Source organism: Notamacropus eugenii, chromosome 7 (genome assembly GCF_028372415.1).
Source record: "Notamacropus eugenii isolate mMacEug1 chromosome 7, mMacEug1.pri_v2, whole genome shotgun sequence".
NCBI lineage: Eukaryota > Metazoa > Chordata > Mammalia > Diprotodontia > Macropodidae > Notamacropus > Notamacropus eugenii.
Genome location: NC_092878.1, coordinates 141,706,227 through 141,721,598, shown reverse-complemented (window position 1 = coordinate 141,721,598; position 15,372 = coordinate 141,706,227). Strand labels below are relative to the sequence as shown.

Here is a 15,372-nt window from a genome sequence, read left to right as displayed (position 1 = left end):
CATATTTTCCAGAGGACTAATGATGTTACTACCTACCTCCTGACAGAAAGAAGACTGACTTAGAGTGCAAAATGAAACAAATGAGACCCAGCTTTATCCACTGAGCATACCTAGTGAGAAGTTGAGAGCATTTCAGGCATGGACAACAGCTAGGGCAAAGGCACTGAAGTGGAGTCAGCAAATGATGTGTCCTGTGTAAGGATGACAAGTAAGCCAGTGTACCTGGATTATCAACCAAAAAAAAAAAAAAATTAAAGACATCTTGACTGTATCCAGTACAAATTAATACTAATTTCAACATAGACCTTCACAACATAGACCTATCAACAACAACAAAAAAAATTAAGACATCTTGAATGTATCCAGTACAAATTAATACTAATTTCAACATAGACCTTCACAACACAGACCTATCAACAACAACAACAAAAAAATTAAGACATCTTGACTGTATACAGTACAAATTAATTCTAATTTCAATATAGACCTTCACAATTCCATGGTAACCCTTTATTAACTATTATGAATCTCATCCTTAAAATCAGAGATTGTTTAATTTTTGTCTTTGTATTTTCATAGTAGGGATTTAATATAGACTTGTGGATTAACTGATTGACCTCTGTCAGTAACTGTTCTGAACTTTCTCATTCTACTTATTTTGAATAGATTATCTGACTAAATGAAAAAACCAAAACCACTTGTCATGACCTTCAACCACAAAGCTGACAGATTCAATAGATTTTTTTCAGCTTCCCTGACTTCTCTATACAACTTGGCACTGCAGATCACTCCTTTTTTTCTAAAGTTTTCCCCCTTCCTTGGTTTCAATGACACTTAAATATACTGGTTCCCTCCCTACTTGTCTAATTGGTTTTCTTTGATAGTTCTTCTTGAAATATAGGTTTCCCTCAACATTTTGTCCCCAGCCTCTTCCCTTCATCTACTTCCATAAATTCAATTGTCATTTCTAAGTAGATAATATTCAAGTCTATGTCTGAAGCCTGGTGTCTGAGTTTCAGTACCATATTTCCAATTTCCTACTCCACACCTGGAGCCACACATCTGTGTGAATGAGTTAACTGTTCAATTAGCTTCAGTCATCTGTAAAATCTGGGTAATACCTGTACATTCATAGCATGGATGTGACTTTGGATTCTTGAAAGCTATACCAATAGAACAAAAGCCATGCTGGGTTCAACTATATCAACACACATACACACACACACACACACGGAACTGACTTGTGATTTTATCTATGATCAAATCTTAGCGAGTTGCTTTGGGCACTGAGAAGGTTAAGTAAAGTGACTTGCCATGGTCATAAGTCAATATATATCAAAGTCTAGACTTTGTGGATCTCCCCAAGGCTAGGACTCTAACTCTATTTACTATACAGGGAGCACCTTCTAAACATTAAGGAGAAGCTATGCAAAGACACAGAAAGGAAACAGAATGTAATATATAGAAATAGTCAGTATCCCTGGGGACATAAGATGCAGTCATGTATAATTAGACTGTCAAGAAAGTCTGAAGTCATGCATGAAGGATTCTAGATACCGAAACAAAATCTGTATTTTATCCTGGAGGCAAAAGGAAGCCACTGAAACTTCAGGATGGGGAGAGTGACCTGGTCAGACTGGAACTTTAAGAACATCAATTTCACAGCAGAAGCTATCAATGGGTATTTGATAACTCTCCATGAAAACAGAGAGGGAAGAGATTAAATTTAGGAAGTCAATCTAATTAAAAGACTATCCTAGGAGAGCAAGTAAGGAATTAAGGTTCTGAATTAGAGTAGCTGTAGTACGAGTCAAGAGAAAGAAATCAATATGAGAGACACAGTGGAGGTAGAATTGAATGGATGAGGCAACTGACCAGATGGGGGTAGGAAAGGTAAAGAGTCAAGGATGATTCCTAAAAATAGGATTTGGGCAGCTGGGGACATGAGGGTTCCATACATAGGTTTATAAGTCATCATTAAGAGATGACAGGTGGGGAGTTCATCCAGAGAGTGGGCAGAGAGAGGGAGAGAGGGAGAGAGAGAGAGAGAGAAAGAGGGAGAGAGAGAGGGAGAGAGACAGAGACAGAGAGAGGGGGAGAGGGAGAGAGAGACAGAGACAGAGACAAAGAGAGAGGGAGAGAGAGAGAAGGCTCAAGACAGAGCCCTGGTATATACCCACACAAAGGGAATGGAACATGGATCGTGACCCTGCAAACAAGACTGAGAAAAGTAAGGCAAGTAGGAGGAGAATTTGAAGATACTGTCACGAAAACCCACGGAGAAGAGAGTGTCCAGCGACAGGAGGTGGTCAACACTTTCAAACACCACAGAGAGGTCAATAATAATGATTTTTTAAAAAGTCACCAGCATTAGCAATAAAGAGATCATCCATGATGCTGACGAGAACAATGGTAAATAAGGGGTAGGGTAAGGAGCCACAAGTTCCAGCATGGAGGCTGAAAAGTGAGTGTCTAAACAGTCAATTCTACCTGCACGATATCTCATATAGCCACCGACAGCTACCAGCTAGCTTTTAAAAAAAATATTTAATTTTTAATTTATGGAATGAACAAGCATTTCCATAATATAGCATGATTCGCTATCCTAAAGTTCACCCTCCTGATCCTGAAGGCTTCAATGGTTTCCTCCCACCTTCAGGATAAAATGCAGATTCTGTCTTGGCATCAAAAAACCTTCCCCTGGGGCTTTTCTAATTCATTATGTCCTTGCAGCTCCCTCGGAATCTCCATCTTCCTTCAAGGCTCAGACAATCTGAAAGCTCAGAGACAGGAGGTAAGACACAAAAGTAAACCTGTTTTCAGTCTGGGAGGATGGGGAAAGGGAGAGGTGGAGGAAGGAGGTACCCAGTACAGATGTAGAGGCCAAGGAGGGCAGCTGTTGCAAATATAGACTTGGCTGGGAGTTCTCCTTAAGTGGAAGATTTGTTCTGCCCTCCAGATCCCCCAATCAGAGGGGTGGAGGGTACTGGGTACCCATGAGGTGTGAGCACCAAAGCTTGTGCTGTCTCAAAGGATGGATTTTCTCATGATGAGATTTCCTGGGAGTATTACTATGGAACTGAGTTTTGAAAGAAACTGGGAATTCTAAGAGGGTGATGCATACAGAGAGCATAGTCCAGATACTGGGGAACAGCCTGCGTCAAAAATATGAAGAGACAGATGGGTTGCTGTTTGAATAATAGTATGAAAGACATTCTAGATGGTTTGCAGAGTATGTGAAAGAGAATGATATGTAGTAAGGCTAGACATATAAGGGAAGGGAAGGAACATTTATAGGGTACCTACTACATGCTATGTTTACAGATATTATCTCATTCAATCTTTAAAAATCTTTTCTTGTTTAAGAAAGACTGAAGCCAGACTGTGAAGGCTTTAACTACCAAGAGAGGAGTATCTATTTGATTCTAAAGTCAACAGGGTGCTAGTCATTGAGTAAGGGAGTGACATGATCTATAGGAACGTCACCATGACACCCATGTGGAGGATGAATTGGAAAGGAGAAAGACCCAAGAGAGACAAAGTATTCTAGGCAAGAGATGATGGGGTCCTGAGGCAGTGATGACTATTCAGAAAAGGGTAATGAAAGAAAAATTAACAGAGGTTTCAATTAGCAAAATTTGAGAACTGGTTGGTGAACAAGATTAAAGGAAGCTTTTCTTGATTCCCCTAATTATTAGGGGTCTTTCTCTCCATAGTTTACCTTATTTTACTCTTTATAAGTTGTATTGCTAAAGAAAATGTAAATTCCTTGGTCATAGAGACTATTTTTCAAGTTTCTTTATATTCTCTCCAGCTAGTACAGGGCCTTATAAAGAGGAAAGTTTAATAAATGTTAACTTAATCAGAGTCTTAATTTTCTTATAGAGATAATCTTACAGATTATCTTATATCTATATCATAGAGATATAAATGTGACATATCTATATAATCTTATAGATTATTTTATAACTCTCATAGAGATATAGACTGACATCTATATCATATAGAGATAAAAATGTGACATCTATATTTATAATCTTATAGATTATTTTATATCTATATCTCATATAGATGTGACATATTTATAACTATAATATTATAGATTATTTTATATCTATATGATATAGATGTGACATATATCAATATCTATAATCTTATGGATTATTTTATATCTATATCACATAGAGATATATATGTGACATATCTATATCTATAATCATAGATTATTTTATCTTATAGATTATCTTGTATCTATATTTTACGGAGATAACGTCTGTAGTACCTACTTCGCTAGGGAAATATTGTCTTAATATCTCCATATAAGGGTGATCTAGCTTTATAAAACCTTCTAAACTTGTCTTTTCTTCTAACTTCACAACCAAGGTTAATGGCACCACTATTGTTACCAGGACATAAAACCTCAGTTTTCTCTGACTTTGTCCTCCATCCTTAACCCTCCACATCCAATCAGTTACTACATCTTAATATCTAAGTCAAAATATTTCTATCAGTCACTTCCTGTCCACTCCCACTGCCCTAAAGCCATCACCATCCGTTTCCATGCCTCCAATCTTTCCTCACACTTAGTGGCACTCATCATTTTCCACTATGATGACCCCACCAGAAACGTTTAATTGTTTTCTAACTTGTAAAAGCTAGCCAGGAACTAAAAAATAATCTAAAGCACAGAGCATTAAAGAAGTAATAAGAGAGAGGGAAGTCCTCTGCACTCACATATCCATCGTTAAGGTTTAGATAAACATGCGGCCAAGAAGATTGGCTCTGCAAGAGAACTGAAAAAGGCCTGCTATCTCTTTCCTCCTTTGTAGAGATGGAAAAGTACAGACATGAGTGCAGGCTATGCTCTCCTACCTAGCTGATGTGTTAGTTGCTTTTGCTGAATGCTTTTTCCCTATTCTTTTAAAAAATTCTTAGTTTTGAAAACTAAAAATAAATTTTAAAAAATAAAATTAAAATTAGTTTCAAGAGATAGTTCAGAATGCTAAAAATTGTCTTTACATGTAATCGGAAAAAATAAAATACTCTTTACATTTTTAAAAAGAGAGAGAAGGGGAAGGATAAATTTGAAAATGAAAGTGAGGTAAACACTTTATAACAAAAACATATTTGGAGTATATGTAAGACTGTAAATTATTTGGGGGTATGCTTCCAGTGTCCAGCACAAAGTTCAGAGCATGGCAAGTGTTTTAATAAATGTTTAATTATTTTATCGGATTCTCACAATAATCCATGAGAAAATATCGCAAACATTATCATCACCATTTCACAGATGAGGAAACTGAGGTTCACTGTTTTATAGAAGGTCACCCAAATACTAACAGGCGCTCGACCCTGGTCTCCTGATACCAAGGTCTGAGCTCTTTCCGCTATACCCCCCACACAAGGGAAAACTCCTGAGCCTCAAATTCAAGGGTCTAGCTGACCTTTTCGGACCTCTCCAGCCTTGTCTCACATTCTGCATTCTAGTCAAACTACACTATTTACTGCTTCCTCGATTTCATCTCTGATAAGAAAATTTCCTGGAAAAATGCCTGCAATTTATAGTCCTAAACCAGGGGGATTCAAGGCCACATGTGATACTCTAGGTCCTCAAGTGTCCTCAAGAGGACCCCTCTGGGTCCTCAAGTGCAACCCTTTGACTGAATCCAAAGGGACAGTTCACATGTTGCCTCGAGGCCACAGCTTCCCCACTCCTGTCCTAACTAGTTGTCTGAGGGAACTAAAAAGCTGACTTGTCCAATGTCACCCAACCAGCATGTATCAGGGTAGGATCTGTACCCAAGCCATCTTGGCTCTGAGACTAGCTTCTTCTTACCCCTTAGGCAACAATTAGCTTTTAATTTATTTAATTATAAAAAATTTAATTATTAAAAAATTTAATTAACCATTCTAACTTAAAAGAAAGAAAACTTCTTCCAGCAGATGTGGATCATCTTTCCCCAAAATCGAAGCCAACTTAAAAGACTTCCCTTGCCTAAAGCAGTTCCAAACGCATGATTTCCAGTTCTACCCATGTGAGTGAGTGTTCCTCTTTCTAACACACACTACAATCAAAGGCCTTCATGAACTGCTGTGGGAAAAAAAATGGTGACCAATCTTCTGCCTAGTTACAAGTTTCTGGGCAACAAGTTAGGCTGATGCTCAGAAAGCAAATGCCAAGCTAAGCCTTCCAGGCTTATAGGAACCATTCAAGCACTAAGAACATATACATCAACGTACCTTCCCTGGGCCTCAGTCTTGTTATCTCTAAGATGAAGGATATGGACTAGAGGATATCTAGGAATCCTTCCACTTCACATTCCCATGGCCTATAATCCGTAACAGTTATATTATAGCTGTTTCAGCAAAACTGCACATTTTCTAACATAAATAGTTCAAAGTTCATTTCTGAATACAATGCAATGTCCCTGCTCTGGGCATAGGTCAGATGTATTTAACCATAACCTTTTACTACCTCACTAATCTTACTTGCCTCTATGTCACGCATAAATAAGGGAAATGCGGTGGATAGAGTGTATTCAGGTTTTAGCAAAGTCTCCCACACTAAAATCTTAGAAGAGATGTGCTAATTATAGCTGGGTGGATTCAAGACTGATTGAGTGGCTAAAAGCAAAGAGCAGTCATAAAGAGACTGATATTAACTCGGACAATGTCCTCTGGGGAAAGTCCAGAGATAGGCGATTAGCTCTATGCTGTTTAACATCTTTATTAACGATCTGGATAAAAGCATACTTATCAAATATGCAAATGACATGACTTGTGAGAAACAGCTCTTACAATATGACAGTCAGTCAGGATTCAAAAATATCTTTACAGGCTAGAATCCAGACAGAAACAATAAGACAAAGTCAAAAGAACAAAATAAAAAATAGAAGAAATTTGAAATATCTCATTGGAAAAATAACTGACCATGAAAATAAAACCAAGAGAGATTATTTAAAAATTATTAGAGTACTGAAAGAGCCTAAACATAATCTTTCAAGAAATTATCAAGAAAAACTGCCCTGATATCCTAGAACCCAAGGTAAAATAAAAATTGAAAGAATCCACCAATCACTACCTGAAGGAGATCCCAAAATGAAAACTCTTGGGAATGTGGCAGCCAAATTCTAGAGCTCTCGGGTTAAGGAGAAAACAGTACAAGTAGCTAGAAAGAAATAGTTCACATAGCGTGGAGTCATAGGATAACACAAGATTTAATAACTACCACATTAAAGGAGCAAAAGATTTAAAATATATTATTCTGGAAGGCAAAAGAACTGAGATTACAACCAAGAAAAATGAGTATTTAATGAAATTAAGCATTTCTGGTGAAAAGACCAGAGCTGAATAGAAAATGTGACTTTCAAATACAAGACTCAAAAAAAGGACAGAAAGGAAAACATGAAAAATCACAGGGGTCTCAGTAAGATTAAACTTTGTGCCTTTCTATATGGAAAAATGATACACATATCTTGTAGGAACTTTATCATTATTAGAGTAGTTAGAAGGAGTCTACATAAAAAAGCATGTGGCAGTCGATCAAATTTGGATGATGCCAAAAAAAAAATGAATAGGTAAGAAGGGACATCTAGGGAGAAGAATGGGGAAAATTATCTCATGCAAAAGAGGCTGGAAGTCCAGGTACATCTAAAATAATGCAGATGGACCTAAAAGACAATTTATTACAATTATCTTCAAGATGCTATTTTTAATATTCATATTAGTCTTTCCCTGGAAGGCTCCCTCTTCAGAGACATCACCAAAAATATCACCAGAAATATGAAGGCTAGTCACAGCTCACCTTTCCAGAGCACTTATTAGTTTATAGTGTTCTAATACTGCCAACTGGTGTAGCGCGGACGTCATTCAAGGCAGCATCCCAGTATTTTAGGTCCAATACTGGAACAAAATGGGACTTATGAATCATTTGGCATTATTATAATTTATTTGGCCACAGCTGGAGAAGGATATTCAACAAGGATGAGCATTGAGGAACCATCAAGTTACACCTGCTGTCCATAATGTTTCACCAGTCAAACATCTGAAAGAGTACTTGGTGCTCGCACTCAGTCAACAAGCAAGAATCTGGAGAATGGATTCAAAACCTTTAAAAGAAAACTAAGTCTAACCAGTATAAAGGAAGGGATTAGGGTACTGTTCCTACTACAACATGGAAGACATGATAACTACATCTAAGGGCTGAGCTGGGAGAACTAGAAACAGTGGGTAGAAACCATAAAGAAGAAACTTAAATTTAAGCTCCCTTAATACAAAAACCAGGTCCCAATTAGGAGAAGTAATGAATCAAGTGGTCACATTATTTGAATTTACATATTTCCATTGTATACCCAATTATAATATTCACACAATTAAACTTCGAATAGTGCCAATTCAAATATACTTCAGGGGATTTATTATTCCCACTAGTCAGGACCTATCTGTACTATCCATAAGGGGAGAATAGGCAATTGGGAGGGCAGGAATAGGTTTTATTCTCATTAAACTGGATGACCAGCTGTTGGCCTCAGAGAGAGAGAGAGTTGGCTCATACATGAGTTGAGTTGGAGTCCATTCTGACTGTCAAGTTCTGTGATTCTTTAAATAGCCTAACTTTGGCAAAGGTAAACATCCCAAGGACAAGACAAGGAGAGAATGAATCTTTACAACAGAATCCCCCTTTTAATGGAGAGTCAGTTACCTGTTCATGACCATTGGCCAGGTTCTCCCCTCTCCCTTACAAATCTCATCTTTTCTCACTTTGAGGTGTTTAATCATTTAAATCATTTATGAATTAAATTTAATTAATTAAATTAATTAAAATTAATTAAATTAAATAAATGATTTAAATTTAAATCATTTAATCATTTCCCCTGTATACCTATTCGCAGATTATATTTAAATTGATTTTTTTCCTCACTTTTGTCCTAATTATACTTTTTTCCTCCCCCAAATTGCCTTTCTTCATTAAAAAGGTGGTTTTAGAGGAAGGAATTGAGATGATAAAAATGCTTTCTTCATTCTATTTCCTTCTTCCTTATAGATGACTACTAGGAAAAAAGCAGGTTGTCTTTTAAATTCTAATCTTCTGCACAAAGACGGCACAGTTGCCCAAGGGGTCATAAGGGCAAGTTCTGGAACTTATGTCTCTCCTGGCGAATAAAGGAGTTTTTTAAAAAATCTTTTTGAACTTTTCTTTTGAATCTTTCTCTAATTCAGCTACTAAGGCCATGTTGTAATATGGAGCAGGCAGGCCAGGAAGACCTGTACCTGATCAAGAAGGTGGCAAATAAGAAACCCAGCAGAGTCCTGGAACTCAGTATTATAGCCATGCCTTACTTGCCCCATTCTTGAGGCAAGGATCTAGCTATCAGAGTTCTTTCAACACATAATTGCTTGGATGTAAGGAGGATTTTGTTATCTTTTTAGAGTTTAATTTCTCAGAATCCATGGTCATGGCAATGTCTAGTTTTCCAGGTGTTAGATAGTAACTCCCAGAATAGGCCCAAGAATCCTAGGATAGTAATTCCTAAAATCATAGTGATAAAACAATCCTACTTTGGCTGTACCATGAGATATGGAGTGACATAATTTGATATTTACTGTGCAGAATGGCGATATTGCTAAAGTTAACCTGTGAGTTTAATGTGGGCAAGACGCCTTCTCTGTCTGTTGCCCTATAAAGGAAGTGGGCACTGCTCAGTGAGCAGGGAAACCATAGGGGAACCCCTAGGGAAATATGACAGTATGATGCTGTGTGGGCCTCAAAAGGCTGCCATTGACGATTGAGGGGATTTAGGGGAGTGTACAAGTTATGCTTGTCTCGACTGACCCCATCAAGATGTATGGGTAGCTGCCATCCCCCTTCCCACCTGCCCCTGCTGGAATTAGGCAATGCTGAAGGAGTTAGCGCTCCTGTTATCAGCAACTCCCTCTTGAGAAGACTAGACTAGAATAATTAAGATTATTAATCCCTCCAAAGCTGACTTCCTGTCCTTCCTGTCTGACCAGAGCAAGAGTGAACCTGTTAGAGGCTAGAGTCCAAATATTCCAGGGCCACCTGTGTGTTATCTGTGAAACAATGCTAAATAGAATAAACTGCCTTAATTGCAAACCACACACACACATTCCCTATGCCTTAGCCATTATCAAGATTCTAATTAATGTCAATATGTAAGGTACCAAGAGCTGTATTTTGCTAAATTTTGCTTAATCTTAGTTACTGCCTGATTCTCTGCCCTCCAGCCACTCCCCATACCCCGCTCTCAAACCCATACCCCATAAGCACACTCCCCATTCCCATACTCATTAAATATATTAACAATTATAATTATGTGATATCATTAGTTATATTATTACATATTATATCGATAACTGTATTAATTAATAAAATTAATATATTACATATGCTGATGTGTAATAGTTTCCTTAAGGTTTCACTTCTATTTTTAAAAACAGATCAACATTTACATTCTCAACCATAGTCTTCTTAATTAGAAATCAATATTTTTAAAAATATTAATCTTAAACTTAGCTCTGGATAATTTCGAAAGACAGATGCAGCTAACCAATAAGAAAGTATTTATTAAGAGCCCACCATGTGTAAGGTATTTTGGAAGGTGCCGGAGATCGGAAACAAAAATGAAATGACCTCTGCCCTCTGGAGCTAGTATTCTAGGGGGAAATGGTAAGAACACAGACGAGTACAATTGCCTTAAGTGCCTTCCTCTTACACGGTAGGAGCTGGGCTTCTAAGAAGCAGAACATGCATTTCAGGAAGTGTGATTTTCATGCAAAGAAGGCTAAATTAAGGGATAGGGGGGAGGAAAGGTCAGTGTTTTGTAAAAAAATGTTTCTATCGGTATCCAACCCTGCTATATTTGGGGAAACGTCCTTTCTCAAACTAAACATTTCGTATTTTCATTTTGTATTTAGGGTTTGAAGAAAAGGAAAACCACTGAAGTTAACAAAAACTGAACATCCCGTTAAAGTTTCTCCATTTTCCAAGAGATGCGGTGAAAACTGCGAACCCAAAATAAAGCTTATAAAAACAGCTATTTCGTTTTAGAGATCCATAAGACGCTGAAATGCGTGACAAAACACAATCAAGGATGATCCAAATGGGAAACAGGTGATTTCACCGCTTGCGTGCCTGCGTTAAATTGTGGTCGGGGTACAAAGTCTATCCCAAGCTAAACAATTTCACCCTGGGGCTGGAGGGGAAACTGAAAGACCACGGTCGAAGCCTCTGCAATGAACACGAGTCAGTTTCAGGCTCCGGCCGACTTTTTAAACAGAACCTTCCCAACCCCAAGCCTACAGAGCAACAAGTAAAGACACCGGAGCCTGCCTCTTCTTTGCCCCGGGTCCTTGCAAAGTCTAACATCAGATGCCAGGTTCTTCCAGCGGGCGTTTTTAATCAAATTTACGTTTGCACTAACTCACGTGCACCGGTAAGGACTGGGAGAGAGATGCGGAGGCAGGGACTCGCGCTTCCCCGACCCCCTCCTCCCCAGAGGACCCCACTTCCCCGCCAGGCGCCGCTGCCCACTTTTCCTTTATGCCCCCTCCTCCAAGCCTCCTCCTAAGCTGCCGGGAGGGCGCGAAGGGAATAAGGGAGGCAGGAGGGGCTGCCCCAAGCCACGAACCCCAGCATGAGAAGCTTCCCTCCTTACTCACCGTTATCCGGACTCGATAGAGGAGCCGGAGCCCGGACAGGAGCAGGAGGAGTTTAGAGGAGGGAGAGGGCAAGAAAGAGGAGGAGCTGGAGGAGGAAACGGCCCCCCCGCCCTGCTGCAAAGCCAAGCTACACTTCCAGATAAGGGCGGAGGGGCCGGCGGAAAGCCGGGGAGGGGGCGCCAGAAGGGCTGGAGGCTTCGCGGGGCCACACCCCGAGAGCCGCAGGGCAGGGCTCCAGCCTCCTCCGGCTGCGTCGGGAGGGGAGGCGGCCTGGTGGTGGCCGAGGAAGGGACCGCGGAAGGCCGGGGTGGGTGTGAGAGAGACGGGCCGGACTTGACCGTTTTGCCCCACTCCCGGGACCCCGCGGCCCACGCTGTCCGGGGGTTCTCCTGGCAAAGCCACCGCGGCGCTTTGCCACTCCCTTCTCTAGCTGATCAAGGCAAACAGAGGTTAAGGGACTTGCCCAGGGTCGCGCAGCCAGGCTCTGAGGCCGCATTGGCTCCCAGCTGCTTCCGACTTACCCAGGTCTTCATTCAGTCCATCCAGTCGTCTCAAATCAACGTGTACTCGGGGGATACAAAGAAACACCCAACAGTCCCTGCCTTCTATTAGCACAATTAAATAGGGGGGAGGGGAAGAGAGGCAACTTGCAAACTACTATGTAGCCAGGGAAAAAGCCACAAGAATAAATAGGAGATAAGCAAAGGGCTGACACGAGTATGGAGACGGGATCGGCAAAGGCTTCTTGCCCAAGGGTGATATTTGAACAGAGATTTGGAGGAAGGAGAGCAGTGGCAGACTGGGACAGGGGGTGGAAAAGTCTTGGAATCCTAGATGTGTGAAGCTAGGAAGCTGGCATTACTGGGTATCAGAGGAGTAAGGTAGGGAGGACTTTAAAATACAAGAGATTTTTAAAAATTGGATCCTAGAGGTAATAGAGATCTGCTGGAATTTATTAAGTAAAGGGGTGAGTCAAAATGGTGTTTTAGAAACTCAGTTTGACAACTGAGCAGAGGTTGGACTGGAATGGGGAGAGATGACCGTTGGGAAGGCCATTCAACAAGACTTGACAATAGATTAGGTATTGGGAAGGGAGTAAGAGAGAAGAGTGGAGGATGTGACTTTGGGTGGCTGGGAGGTTGGCAGTAGCCCTGACAGTAATAGGGAAATGAGGAAGATGGAATGGGGGGAGAGGAGGGAGAATGAGTTCAGTTTAGGTCATGTTAATTTTAAGGTTTGTACTATGAGATAACTGGTTCAAAATGTTCAGTAGGCCTCTAAAAATGGGGTCAGGAGAAAGGTTAGGGTCGGCTGAATCATCTACGTAAAAATGATTCATAAATCCATGGAAGTCAAATCAATGTCCCCAAATTATTTGCATCCCCCAAGAGAAATCAGTGTAAAAAAAATCTCTGATGAAGAAAATATCAAAGGGCTATCAACTATTAAAAGCCAAGAAGGATGAGGACTAAGAAAAAACCATTGGATTTGGTAATTCCATCATTGGTACCTTCTGGAGGGAGAAGCTTGAGCTGGATGATGAGTTCAGAAGGCAGACCTCAATCCCTTGAGAGGAGAAGAACTGGCGACACCAGTTCTAGACAGCCTTTTCAAGGAGTTCAGCTATAAAAAAAATTAAAAAGAGATAATGAACAATAGCTAATAGGGTAGATAGATCAAGGGAGGGTTTTCTGAAGATGGAGGAGACTTGGGTGTTCCAACCATAAGAGACATTTGTAGGCAGAGGGAAGCAGCCAGGAGACAGGAATAGACCTGAAAGTTAGTGAGAGAGTAGGGTTATTCTACTAGAGGGAGGTAGTCTGCTGGGGAAGATAGATTGGAATGGAATCCGCTGTGCATATGGAGAGGAGCAGGGTCACATCTTTATAGGAGACTGGGGGAAGGCAATCATATCCTGGCCCCTTCCTACCTTGCTAGTTTTCTTACACCTTATTCTCCTCTGTTCCCACCCTTGCACTGCCCCCATGCTTATGTTAGTTCTTCTAAGGCAACCGTCCTTCAGATTCCCATTTTGATTGGTCAGTTCTCCCTTGCCTGGAAGTCCCTCCCTGTTCATCTCCACCTCCTGACTTCCTTCAGATCGGTCCTACCTTCTACAAGAAACTTGATCCTCACTCTGAAGATTATCCAGTTTACTCTGTTTGTATCTTCTTTGTACGTAGTTGTTTGCATGTTGTTCCCCTCATTAGACAGTGAGCTTCTTGAGAGCAAAGACTGGTTTTTCCCCTTTTGTTGTATCCTCAGTACTTAACGAATGTTTGTTGACTGACTATGAGAGATGAGGGGAGAAAAAGAGACCTCTGGGGAAATGGTCTCCATTTTTTCTCTCAAATAGGAGGCAAGGGTCTCAGCTGAAAGGGTAGGAGGGAAGGATCCATGGGAGGTCTGAAGAGAGATTTGAAGAATCTGAAGAACGCTTTGGGAAAGTCTCTGGTGAGTGGGCTAGTGAATCAATTAGGGAGATGTAAAAGGAGGTGTGTGCCCCAGTGAGGGCATAGCTAAGATCCTTGTGTGATCATTCTATAATATTGTTCGTGTTAATTTTATTTGCCTTTTCCATGCACTAAGGGCAGGGAACATGCTCTTTTGTAAGCTAGTAGTGCCTCCTAGCACCACGGTCTGCTCAGCAGGGTAATGGGGACTGAATCTGTGGTTTCATTGACTAAAGAAAGCCCCTCTACCAATACCAGTGCCAATCTTCCCTGGAGAGAAGTCTTAAGTTAAAGTCTTAGTCTTAAGAAAGTTACCTTGGGGCAGAGTCAAGATGGCAGAGTAAAAGCAGGGACTTGCTTGAGCTCTTCCCAAAATCCCTCCAAATACCTCTAAAAAATGACTTTAAACAAATTCTAGAGCAGTAGAACCCATAAAATGACAGAGTGAAACAAATTTCCAGCTCAAGGCAACCTGGAAGGCTGACAGGAAAGGCCTGTTGCACGGGTCTGAGAGAAGAGTGCAGTCCAGTGTGGGCATGCTGGCATAGATTGGCCAGAACAGGCCTCAGGGCACTGAATCACCAGCAGCTGCTCAACCCACAAATGCCAAAGACACCTTAGATGGTCAGTAGGAAAAGTCTGAGGGACCTGGGTGAGGGAAGAAGCAAGATCTGGTCTTAGCTGCAGAGTGGCAGTGGCAGTGGCTGCTTCTGGAGCTGTTGGCCCACAGATGGTGGGGGATCGAGTGGCTGATCAGAAGGAGAGTGCAGGGATCTCTTTGCTGGTGCTGAGGCAGGATTCTCTTACTTTGCCTCTGCCTGGATCTGGGTCGCAGTCCTGGATGGCATTCCAGGGGCAAAGAGGAGTGCTGGCATGTGGCAGAGCTTGTGGTGGTGGTAGAGAGGACATCCTCATGTTCCAAGGCAGAAAAGAGTGTTTGTGGTCAGTCACAGACCAGGAGAGAAGGAAACACCTCTCTTTTGATCATACAGCCCTGGAAGAGCTGAAAATTTACAGATCCCTAGAAGTACCTCTGAAAATAGCTACACAAAACCCCAAGCTTGGGACAATACACTCTCCACATTGGAAGGAGAGACCTATTTTAACAGAGCTAAAAAATCAGGTAATTGGCTGGGAAAATAAGCAAACAGTGGGGGGAAAATAAGACATAGAATCTTACTTGGGTGACAAGGAAGAGCCAAAGACAACCAAAAGGAGAAAACAAAGTCAAAGCTCCTAC

At 40.8% G+C, this 15,372-nt stretch overlaps 1 protein-coding gene across 5 annotated transcripts in view; it reads right to left on the bottom strand.

Annotated features, from left to right (window-relative positions):
* Nucleotides 1-15,372, bottom strand: part of ABCG2 (ATP binding cassette subfamily G member 2 (JR blood group)) — an 82,980-nt gene that overhangs the window by 57,497 nt on the left and 10,111 nt on the right. The window contains exons 1-2 of one of the 5 annotated variants that reach the window (XM_072622342.1): nucleotides 11,680-11,918; nucleotides 111-222 (exon numbers count right to left, since the gene is read on the bottom strand). The exons of 1 other annotated variant lie outside the window; for it this stretch is intronic. The gene's annotated coding sequence lies outside the window, so the exon portion shown is untranslated. Of the gene's footprint in view, nucleotides 1-110; nucleotides 223-11,679; nucleotides 12,108-12,200; nucleotides 12,266-13,189; nucleotides 13,303-15,372 lie in introns of those variants that run through there. 3 more of the 5 variants (XM_072622346.1, XM_072622345.1, XM_072622343.1) reach the window with 3 other exon arrangements.